Source organism: Furipterus horrens, unplaced genomic scaffold (genome assembly GCF_987537825.1).
Source record: "Furipterus horrens unplaced genomic scaffold, mFurHor1.1.pri manual_scaffold_1, whole genome shotgun sequence".
In the NCBI taxonomy this organism is placed as follows: Eukaryota; Metazoa; Chordata; class Mammalia; order Chiroptera; family Furipteridae; genus Furipterus; species Furipterus horrens.
Genome location: NW_028327171.1, coordinates 217,072,706 through 217,085,258, shown reverse-complemented (window position 1 = coordinate 217,085,258; position 12,553 = coordinate 217,072,706).

Here is a 12,553-nt window from a genome sequence, read left to right as displayed (position 1 = left end):
TTAGGGAGGGGATTGTCGGGGAAGGGGGGTGCTGGGCGGAGGGGAGCAAAGGGGGAAAACATTGGAACTATTGTAACAATATAATCAATAAAATATACTTAAAAAAAAAAAAAAAAAAGCTTCCCAACTGCCTGGTCATCTCTGGACATCCTTGCCCACCTGAAACAAACACTTCACACCCACCGGGAGAAGAGTGTTAGCCTGTCCTACCCTGGCCTGCCCACCGCCCAACCCCACCTCAGGCCCCCTGAAAGTCTTTTCCAAGGGGGCCACAGTGGGACTGCATACTTCCTCGAGGCTGGCCCAACGCTTGGAAGCGACAAGGCTGCAGCAGTGTCCTGCTCTCCGGGTGTCGGAGAAAGGGCCAAGTGGCCCCAGCATCCTCCCTGATCTGCTCGCCATGGCCCAGCTGGGGACTCCCACCCAGACAAGTCACAGCCCAGGGCTGCAGGAGCAGCAGGGCCAGTGTGAACTGCCAGGAAGATGTGTGTAGCCATGGGGAACCCTCTGGCCCCCGAGGTTCCATGGAGGACACCAGCCAGTGCCACATGGGGGAACGGCTGAGTCCAGTTTCTCCCGCAGTCTGCAGAAAGCAGAGAGCCATCTAGGCCTGCAGAGGCCCGAGGGCTCCAGTCTGCTGTGCTCCATGGGAGCTCCAGGTCATGGAAGAGGGTCTGAGAGGATCTTGGACAAGAGGACAGAGCTGCCTGACTCCCCTGAGGGCCTGTCTGCGGGAGGTGGCCTTGGAGAGGACACTCACCCCTGGAGGTTACTGAACCTGCCCCTAGGCAGATGCACACCCTCCACTCCAGCAGGCGCTCTGGTGCCTTAGAAAGCAGGGCTGACAAAACGCAAGTAAAGATTTTCCACTTCAGGAAAGAGACTGGAAGCTGGGCCATGGGGGGGGCGGGGGGGCAGACCAGCCTGGAGCCTCCAGTTCTGGGGGGCAGGGGGGGGCTGGATGCTGCAGCCTGAATTACCGCTGAGCCCCTCAGAATCATGAAAGGACTCAGGGAAAAGGCAGAAATCATAAAAAAGGAGTCATTCATAAAAAAAGATAATTGATTAAATAACTGTAGAAAACCAAATCAAAGAAACTTGTTTGAAACATAAAAGGCTGGCAGGTGTTTTGAAAGAAGTAGTTTCTGAATGAATGGAGGAGATGACCATGACCATGACTCACTGCAGGAGGGAGAGCTCCCCACAAAGCCAAGTGGCCTCCAGGCCCTACCTTCCCTCTCCTGGGAGCAAAACAGCCCAGGAGACAAAAGCCTGGGGCCGCTGCCTCGGCCCCACTCAGAGCTCCTCGCCTGTCCTCGCCTGTGAAGCGCCCAGGATGTGGGTCAGCCGGTGCGGGGGCTGGGGTGGCAGGTGCCAGGCAGGAGCAGGGGCCCAGAGCGTGGGGACAGCCTCACCAGCCCTGGACCCAAGGCCGGGCTCCCCGACGGGCTCAGTCGGGCTACTATGGGTCTGCGAGGCGGGGCAGGGGCCCAGCTGTCCGCGGCAGCCGCTAAACTGGGAGGTGGCTGACACACCTGCCCGTGAAACCTGCGGGCCTTCCCAGAGGCCTTGTCCCCTCCTCTTCAAGGGAGCCTGGAGAAAAAGAAGCCCAGGCCCCCGGCTGCTCCCGCTGAGCAGGGACAGGCGGCGCTGGGCCCTTACAGGCCAGACTCTTGTCACGATTTGGGCCTCCGCTCACCTGCGATGGCCTCGGAGGCAGACCACGTCTGGACTCTCCCGCCAGAGAGCTTTATTTCCTTCAGGTCCTCGCTAAAGTAATTTTTATTCCTGTCTGCCTTTTTGTTTTCTGCCTCCTGCCCCACCCCAATCGCCCCCAGAAAGTGCGCTCCGTGAGTCAGAGGCCTGGGGGACTTGCTCCCCTGTACCCCTGAACCTTCCATGTTGCTGCACATGTGGGCACTCCATGGCTGCTTGCCGAATGTTGAATAGATCACACTCTTGCTAAAACAGCTCTTTCCGACGGCTCTTCATAATATGGTGTGCTTACATCCCAGTTTTAAATATAAAAAATGGAACTGTAATGTTATGTAGACAAAATGATCTCAGTGATGTTAAGTATCTGTGTGTGGGTGCATGTGTGTAAGTATGTGTGAGTGTGTATGAGTGTGTGTGTGTGAGCAGGAGTCTGTGTGTGTCCAGGTTTCAGAGATTATCTGGGAGTCAGGATTATAGGAGGTTTCTTCCACTTTTTATACCTCATTGTCTCTTAGATTTATTTCTCAATAAAAACTTTTAAAGCAGATACAAAAGTTAAAAGGGAAGTTGTCAGAGAGCCCCCACATGGTGAGAACCAGGGTAGCGATGCCCCTTTGCCGCCCATTCCGGTACCACTGCCTCCCACAGCCTCGTTGACAAGCCTGAGGCTTGCCTGGGGCCGCACCAGCTCCCGAATTAGCAGCAGGGTAGCTGTCACCAAGTGCGACCTTTCCCTGTGACTAGCGTAGGACGTTGGTCACTTCTGGCCTTTTCAGTCCTCAGCCATTTTACTAGGACAGCGAAGCATTTGAACTAAGCCCAGGCCTCGGGCGTCTCTTCCGAGAGCCTGTCCTCATGATGAGCGCCCAGAGCAGCAACCCTGGAGCCCCAGGGTGAAGGCCAGCCCCCCACGCCCACCCCCACCGCTGCCCTGCCCTGGCTTTCCCAGGTCTGGCGCTGGGCCCTTCGCTCCCGAAGTCGAGACAGGGCGATAGTGGAGCGCACCTCCTGCTTTCGCCCCGAGTACACGGCGCGCTCTTCCCAAAGGCAGGGCGAGAGCCAGCCACCGTCCCACACACGCCCTTCCGGTCAGGCTCGCCCGTGTCCCAAGCCTGGGCACGGTCTGCCCTTTCCCAGAGTAAATGAGGACAAGTCACACCTGTGGATCTGGAGCTTTCTGCCCTGGTCGGTGTCGACAGGGGGGCCTTGGGCGGGTGAGAACGGAGAGATGCCCACCTGGGCAGGTGCCCAGTGCTGCGACCCTCAGCCCTGCGCCCCGTGCCCGCACCCTGCGCCCAGGCCTCCGTGCGCACCACTGGCCGGCTGTCACCCAACAGTCAGGGAAACCCCGGCAGCGAGGGGGGCCGGGGGCCCAGCAGGGGGCGCTCCCGCCGGTCCAGGCGCGGGGAGACGGTGTGCGGGGCCTTCAATGACTGCCCCTCGCCTGGACTCAGCCCTGGGGGTGGGGGGGCCCTTGGGGTCCTCAGCTGCACCTGCTGCTCAGGTCTCCCTGCCCCATCCTGCCTGCTTCGCCCCCTATGTGGGCTTCTCCCCAGAGCTCTCCCCTCCACCCCCGCATCGGAGGCCCCCCAAAGAGAATACCTGGCAAAACAGCTCAAACGAGAAGTCGGCTTGAAGCGACGTGAGCGAGGATTTTGTGATAACAGTACAGAGATAAGAGGCAAGCTCTCTGCAGGAAGGAGAAGAAGGCCCAAGAGAAAGCCAGGCACGCGGCAGGAGTCAGGCCATGTCAGCGGGGGACGGGCGTGCGGAGGGACCCAGTCCTGCCCTGGCCAGCGCGGCCACCTCCCCTCTCTGGACCCGGATCATGGGGACGGAGCACACCCCAGGATGGCGGCTGCTGAGCAGTGTCAGCAACGTGTGCTCTTCCTTTCCTCAGCAGCGGCTTTCTCTTTGCCCCACGTGAACGTCGTGGGGGTGGAGAGGGCTGTTACACTCCCGTCCCTCCGGCTCGTGTTATTTTCCTTTGCACGGCGCTGGTTGGACCGGAAGACACGGGCATCGGGGGAAGGGACTGCCATGTTCTGTTCAGAGGGTCATTACGTCCTGAAAACAACCTCCAGAGCAACTCAGCAATGAGAAATGCCTCGATTCCAGACAAAACTGGACAAAGGACTCGAACAGACATTTTCCCAAAGAGGCTATGCAGTGGCCAGCAAGCTCGTGGAGAGAGGCTCCTTCAGTTGGTCACTAGGGAAACGCAAACCAAAACCACAGGCAGAGAACGCCTCATACTCTTTAGGACAGCCCCTAGCAGGGAAGAAAAAACAGCACATAGCAAGTGTCGACGAAGATGCGGAGGAATCTGAACTTCCGTGTGCTGCTGGCAGGCATGTAAAACCGTGCGGCCACTGTGGAAAACAGTGTGGGAGTTCCTCAAAACACTGAAAACACAGTGACCATGTGATCCAGCAATTGCACTTCTGGGTATATACACAGAAGACCTGAAAGCAGGGTCTCAAAGAGATATTCGTACGCCTGTGTTCACAGCAGCATTCTTCAGTAGCCAAGAGGTGGGAGGAACGCAGGCGTCCATGGGCAGGTGACTGGATGGACAAAACGTGGCCCGTCCACACAGTGGAATATTACTCGGCCTTGAAAAGGAAGGAACTGACACCGGCGACAGCGTGGATGAACCTTGAGGACGTGGTTCTGAGGGAAATAAGCCAGTCACAACAGGATGCACACTGTATGGTCCCACTGATGTGAGGAGCCTAATGCAGTCACATTCATCGAGACAGAGACTCGGGGAGGGAGAAGCACAGGGTCATTAAACAGGCACAGGTTTTTGGTGTCACCAGATGACAAGAGTTCTGGAGGTTGAGGCCCAACAGTGTGAATGTCCTTAACACCAGTGACCTGTGCCCCTGGAAATCGGTAAGCCCTGGCCAGGGGGCCCCGTTGGCGGGAGTGCTGTCCCAGGCACCACAAAGGTTGCGGGTTCAGTCCCCGTCGGGCTGCGTATGGAGACAGCCGATGGGGTTCCTCTCGCACGTCTCTGTCTCTCTCCCTCCCTCTCCCTTTCTCTTTAAAATCAATAAACATGTCCTTGGGTAAGGATTCAAAAAAGTTGTTATGGTGGTAAATTTTATGTCATATGTACTTTACTGCAACTTACACTTTTTTTGTGGATTGAGCGTCGGCCTGCGAGCTAAGTGTCGCCGGTTCGATCTTCCAGTCAGGGCACATCAGAGAAGGAAAACTCTGACTCCAAAAAACCTCCGCTGCCTTGCGGCATACCTCTTCAGGGGAAAGGCTAAGGGAGTAAACCCCGACAGAAAATCCGGAGCCGGAGTCCCTAAGGCGGTTTGACGTTGTAGTCAACACCGGCAACTCCTGCGGCGCACCTGAAGCCAAGCTGTATTGACTCCGTCTTTCCCTTGGACCCTTCAGCTGCGAAGAGAGGGGGGGTCTGCTGCATGTGCAACAGCAGACCCTCCATATCACCCTGCCCAGGCTCTGTAGCTTCAGCTTCACTGGAGAGGACACTCCAGCGTCATCGCAAGATGTCGACTCAACACGGGAGGAGACAGATACCGGTTATAAGCTCATCCGATTGGCGAAGGAAACGAGCGCCAGGGGTCTCCTCTGACGGTGGGAGAGGTCATCGCACCTCACTGGACAGCTACCGCCCGCCTCAAGCTGGGCAGCCCCCAGCCAATTAGGTGCCGTCTCGCCATGGCTCACCTGCCCCACTGGGTGCGTGGGGATCAGAGAGGCGTCTCTTGAAAAGTGGGCCACAAAACACTCGCACCAGGCAATTCCAAGCAAACAACAAGAAAAAAGCCTCCAGCTCTTCGCCTCGCTAGCTGGAACATCAGGACCATGTGTCCCGGACTTACTGCAGACCTTCCGTGGATCAATGGTGCCAGGAAAACCGCTGTCATCGATAGGGAACTGGCACAACTAAACATCGACATTGCGGCTCTACAGGAGATCCGGTTGGCCGACAACGGAACTATCAGAGAAACCAACTACACCTTCTACTGGCAAGGGAAGTCTCCGGACCAACCAAGACAGCACGGTGTTGGGTTCGCTGTGAAGAACACGCTTGTTAACTCCATAGAGCCACCCACAGGAGGCACAGAGAGATTACTTACCCTCCGATTGTCAACAACTTTCGGCCCAGTCAGCATTCTTAGCGCGTACGCCCCAACCCTCTGCGCCACCACTGAAGAGAAAGAACAGTTCTACCATGCACTGGACGAAGCGTTATCCAAGATTCCCAGAAGTAACGCTCTCTATCTCCTTGGAGACTTCAACGCAAGAGTAGGAGCCGACCACATGGCCTGGCCCACCTGCCTCGGAAACTTTGGGAGAGGAAAGATCAATGAGAATGGTCAGCGACTGCTTGAGCTTTCGTGTCACCACGGCCTGTGCGTGACAAACACATTCTTCAAGTGCAAAGAGATCCACCAGGTGTCATGGAGGCACCCCCGCTCCCGCCATTGGCACCAGCTTGACCTCGTCATCACCAGAAGACGGATATTGGCAGCACCCTCCTCACCCGCAGCTACCACAGTGCAGACTGCGACATGGACCATGCCCTCGTGGTAAGCAAGGTGCGCATAATGCCTAAGAGGTTGCACCACTCCAAGATGAAGGGTTGCCCACGCATCAACACCAGTTGTGCCAGCAACCCAGTTAAGACCCAGCAATTCATCAACAAGATGGAAGATGCACTCGGCGAGGGAGTGGCGGCAGATGACATTATCGAATCCAATTGGCCACGTCTCCGCGACGCCATATACAACTCCGCCATTATTGCTTACGGGAAGAAAGAGCGGAAGAACGCTGACTGGTACGAGGCTCACTGGGAAGAAATGGAACCCGTGATCGAGGCTAAGAGGAAGGCCCTACTGGCTTACAAGGTCACGCCCACTCCCAGTACACTTCAAGCTCTACGGGCTGCCAGGAACAAAGTCCAGAAGACCGCCCGCCACTGTGCCAACACCTATTGGCTAAACCTGTGCAGAAGCATCCAGGAAGCCGCCGATATAGGCAACGCACGAGGAATGTATGAGGGTATCAAGAAGGCAACAGGCCCAATCCCCTCCAAGATCGCCCCCCTTAAGTCCAAGACAGGTGAGGTCATCACTGACCAGGAACAGCAAATGCGGCGGTGGACCGAGCACTACCTCGAGCTGTACGCGACGAGGAACACCGTAACAGACACTGCTCTTAACGCCATCCCAGACCTACCAGTCATGGAGGAGCTAGACACCCCACCTACTGCGGCAGAGCTCGGCAAAGCCATCGACCGCCTCGCTTGCGGGAAAGCACCAGGAAGCGACGGAATCCCTCCAGAAATCCTAAAGAGCGGGAAACCAGTCCTGCTACAGCCGCTCCACCATCTACTCTGTCGCTGCTGGAAGGAGGGTTACATCCCCCAGGATATGAGAGACGCCAACATTATCACCATGTACAAGAACAAAGGAGACCGCAGCGACTGCAACAACTACCGGGGCATCTCTCTCCTCAGCGTCGTCGGCAAAGTATTCGCCCGGGTCGCTCTTGCCCGCCTGCAGACCCTTGCTTCCCGCGTCTACCCAGAGTCCCAGTGTGGCTTCAGAGCTGGCCGCTCAACAGTGGACATGATCTTCTCCCTACGCCAGCTGCAGGAGAAGTGTCACGAGCAGCATAAACCACTCTACCTCGCCTTTATCGACCTCACGAAGGCGTTTGATCTGGTCAGTCGAAGCGGACTCTTCGGCTTGCTACGGAAGATTGGCTGTCCACCACATCTGCTTGCTGTGGTCATGTCCTTTCACGACAACATGCACAGCACGGTGTCCTACAACGGCGCAACCTCTGAGGCCTTCCCAGTCAGCAGCGGAGTAAAGCAGGGCTGCGTCCTCGCGCCTACGCTGTTCGGAATCTTCTTCTCCATGCTCCTCCAATACGCCTTTAAGGACTGCAGCGAGGGTGTCTTCATTCACACCAGATCCGATGGCAAGCTCTACAACCTGGCCCGTCTACGAGCCAAGACCAAAGTCAAAGAGGTGCTCATCCGTGAGATGCTCTTCGCCGACGACGCAGCTTTGACATCACACTCCGAAGAGGGACTCCAGCAGCTAGTCACTTGCCTTTCCCACGCATGCAAGGAGTTCGGACTAGCCATCAGCCTGACGAAGACGAACGTTATGGCTCAAGGCACGGGGACTCCCCCATGCATCACCATCGACGGATACACCCTGGAGGTTGTCAACGATTTCACTTACCTCGGGTCCACCATCTCGAGCTCTCTGTCAGTCGACTTGGAGGTCAACCGGAGAATCGCCAGGGCCGCCACAGTTATGGCCAGACTGAACCGGCGAGCGTGGAACAATTCCAGCCTCACTGAGAAAACCAGACTGCGCATCTACCAAGCCTGCGTACTCAGCACTCTCCTCTATGGCAGCGAGACGTGGACCACCTACGCAAGGCACGAAAGGAAACTCAACAGCTTCCACATGAGGTGCCTGCGACGCGTCCTGCATGTCGCCTGGCAGGATAAGGTCCCCAACACCGAGGTGCTGAAGCGAGCCAATATGAGCAGTTTGCATGCAGTTCTTAGCGAGAGACGCCTCAGGTGGCTCGGCCATGTCAAAAGAATGGATGCAGGCCGTATCCCCAAAGACCTCCTCTACGGCGAGCTAGCAGAAGGCCAGAGGATGACAGGGCGCCCAAAACTGCGGTTCAAAGACATCTGCAAAAAGGACATGACACAATACTCCATCAATCTCAACACATGGGAAGTTCAAGCAGACGACCACCTAGCCTGGAGGCTCGCGGTCAGGCAAGGTACGTCACGCGCGGAGGCTGCGCGCAACGAGGAGGCGGTCCAGAAAAGATCGAGGCGGAAGCAGCGTCAGTAGCAGCAACAACAGCCATCTGCCTTCACCTGTAACAAGTGCGGCAGGGATTGTCACTCCCGAGTCGGACTGCACAGCCATTCTCGGCGGTGCAGATAGACTCTCAAGAAGCTACGCCATCGTCTCTCGAGACGGACGGCTGCCGACACTTTTTTTTAAACAACTCCCCAGGTAGGTGTCCTTGTTAACCTGGTTTTCCAGGAGAAAACCAGGGCCTCCAGCCCTTTCCCAGACCTGGGGTTCATCCACGCAGCGGCGTGACGGGCCCTCGGCACCCACACCCCACTGCGCCGGCTGCTGACCGCTGGGAACAGGCCTGAGGCCGCCCCAAAAGGGGGAGAACACCCCCATTTCTGCGTCCTTACTGAGGCAGAGATCAGTGCATTTCCTCAGAAAGACCACATCTGACTCACAGTTTAGATAGACACCAACTCTGTCATTCCCTTTGTTCAGTCAAAATGCAAGTTTCACGCTACACCCAACCACCGTCGTGAATTTAGGGCCGGGGGTGCGAGGCGCAGCGCCAGCCCCTGGGGGAGAGGTCCGCTGCGCCGGCAAAGGCAGCGCCAGGCCCCGGCCGCCTGCCCGGGAGCACGGGAGGTTAGGAGGTGAAGCAATTGCGTTCATCGGAAGAGCGACGAGATTCCACGAACGAGCGGAACGCAGCTCAGCTTGCTGGGACGTAGCAGGCTCTCCGCACAGGCCGCGTGCCTGTGGCTCCGTCTTGCCTCGAAGCGACCAGGTGCAGGCGCTGGGCCCAGTGCCCGCACGCCCCCCAACCCCGATCTCTGGGATGAAGGCTTTCAGGGCCGGCTCCGAGCCCCGGTCACCAGCCGGGGGCACGCTCTCAGGGTATTCCCATTGTCCACTGCTGACTTTGTGTTTGAGAAGAAGCTTACATTATGACTGAGAAAAAGAAATTTTCCAGAAAGGAAGGTGGAGAGAGCCGGGGTCGCGCTTGCTTTCCACCCGCTGGGCGCCCAGCCCTGCTCTCCGACACAGCCCGGCTCCGCCCGGACGTATTTCAGGTCTCCATACAAACCGAACAAAGGCCTCGCCGGCTGCAGGAAGGTGGTTACTGAAAATGGGTCAGTCTTTTGATGCCACTGAAAGATGCTGGTCCCTGCTGATAGGCACACCACACACACACACACACACACACACACACACACGGCCTTGCCGCTGGAGGCCCAGAGCCACCAGGCGCAGACACGGCTCCTCCAGGTGTCATGTGGCCTTGACCTGGGCACCCTCCAAAGACCCGGGGGCGTGATTCTGAGCTTTAGAAGCTCCACCTGTGACCTGCAGTGCGTTCCTTCCTTGGCCGGTAAAGAGTGTCTTAGAGGATAGTTTGTCTCTACAGGTACAGAAATGTGGCCTGAAATCTCGGTGACCTGAATATTGAGGGGGAGGGAAGAGAAGTGGAAATAAAAGAGGGGAAAAAAGAAGTCCTTCAATAGAGTGAGGTGAAGCTCATCCTTGGAAAAAAAAGGGGGGGGGGATTATTCTTAGCTCAAGTGTGCTCCAAAGGGATTTGAAGAGCACTCCTAACCCCAGCGCCCAACGCAGGGAGGACTTAGCCTCTCAGAATAAAAATGCCTCCCTTCATGGTCCCAGGGGTGAATGCCACCCAAGGTGCCGGGAGGGGGCAGCCAGAGGATGGGTTCTGAGGCTCAGAAGAACCCTGGAGTCCCGAGCGGTGAGGATGGAGAGGCGGCGGGATGAAATCTGAGGACCAGACTGGGCGGCATGGGCACACAGTGGCCCCCACTTGCGCACAGGCAGGACCTGAGAGCTGGGGACAGGTGGAGACTGTCCGACTCAAGGGGATCGCCAGGACACTGGGCTCCACGCAGTGCTGACCGACCCTGTATTTCAGGGCTCCGAGTCCTCCCCCAACGACACCCGCGATGAAGAGCGTGAGCAGGGCAGCCCCACGTTCAAACCCAGCGCCCGCGGGTGTCGGAGAAGGGAGGGCCTGCAAAGTGACCCAGAGGCGCGCTGAATGAAGAAGCCTCACTGGGCAGCAGTGTCCAGAGCTGTGAGCAGGAGGCGGAGGGGGCGGGGAAGGGAGCCTACCTGCCCACACCAGGGCACGCCCACCCATGGGGCCTGGCCAGTAGGCAAGGGCCTGGCGCCAGCTCTCCGCCTCCACGGCCTGAAGCCCCACTTGGGAGAGATGCGTGGGCTGTGAGCAAACCTCCTTAAAAAGTTTTCTGTTTTTTTAATCCGTGGGAAACAGAACAGGAATCAGCGGCCGGGCCCCCTGGGTTGTTTGTACAAACAGAACAGGAAAGGCACGCACAGAGCGGGAAGACGAGTGGGCGGGGAGAACACTTCCACTCCATCCACAGACAGAAGAGTCTCCTCCGTGACCCCTCGGCAAAGACGGGCTGGGTGATGTAAGCAGACGGCACGTCCCCGAGGGCACAGACTCTGCTTGTCCTTCAGACCCAGGGCCAGGCCGGCCTCTGTGGGCTCCACAGGTCTATCCCAGCCCATCACTCTGCATTTCACCTCCCCGTGGCGTTGGCGACCATCTCGGCGTGGCTCTTACCCCCAAGGCCCCACTATGATCCCCCGCCTCAGGGCCCGCGGCTCCTATCTCAGCCATTTGTTCGTCGCCCTCATGGTCACACCTGGCCCACGTCTGTCACATCGTCTTTTTGTGGTTTGTTTGTTGTTTTATCACCTGACTTTAGCTCTGTCGACTATCTGCTTATAACTTCTACGAAGGTTCGGGGGACAAACCTAAGCTTGGTAGGTCTCCGGAGGCTGTTTGTGCAAAGTGGCGTGAAGCTCCTATTAATCTAATTATCACAGGCAGACACTGGAAAATCAATAGGAGTCAAATAAAAAATATAATAACTTCGCAATATGAAGAATTCAGTACTTTTGACTTTTACTACTCTGGTCCCCATTCCCCACCTCTGTTAATTATTTGGTAACAACAGCCCCTTTTTAAATCTTCCAGATAAAGAGTTTGGAACAATCACCTCTTCGGTGTTAACTATGGGACACCCATTTCTCCACGTCACTGCGCAGACCCAGACTCTCCTGTCTAAAGGAGCACGGACGTGGCAGGGTGGGACCGAGCCTGGGGCTGGGGGGAGGGGGCTCTTCTCTTCACCCCTTTGACCTTGGCATTGCCCCTTTCGTAAGAATGCTAGCTCAGAGCCGTTCACGGTGGGAGTGGCCACACCACAGCAACCGGCAAAGGCTACACGTTCTGCTTCCCCTCGTTAAATTTTTACGAGCACACCGTTATAATGAGAAATGAGCAGAACCGGTTCCTGGCGTCCTTGACAAAACACTGACTTCTGAGTGATAGCTGAGCACTCCATGCCCGTAAATTCTCCGCGAGCCCCAGCCTAGCCTCCAGTGGCCCCTGCAATGCCCTGGTGACGCACTATCCTGTGTCCCTTGGGGCCCGCTGGCACACATTAGAAGGCCCGCAGCCCCACGTTAGCCGGGCCCGCCGCCCCTCTGGTGTGCAGGCTCATTCTTACCAGAGCATGGCTTCCGTTCTCTGCTCTCCCTGCGCTGAGGCCTGACCCTCGCCAGAGGCCCGGATGAAAGGGGGTGCTGAGGGCAGGTCTGAGGAAGACAGGCATCACCGGGTGGGGTGCTGCTCCAGGGGACACGTCGGGCAAGGACAGCATGTTCTCTGGCGAGGGGGAAGGGACTGCTTCTGCCAACTAGGAGGCTCCCGAGAACTCGGGCCATTGAAAGTTCCAGCTCCTCTCCCCGGTTGCCCACATCCATGGCCCGGGATCATCCCCTCTGTGGCTCCTGACCTCGACATTGGTCTCCTTTGCAGCTCTGAGGTCAGAATGTAGGCCTGCGTTCCGCCCGTTTACTGGGGGGCAGGGGGGAAGGGCGCGCTCACAGCGTGGGTCTGAAGCTGGCCTCTCACTTCCTCTTTTCAGGGGCTCCTCCACTCCGCCAGGATGGATATCATG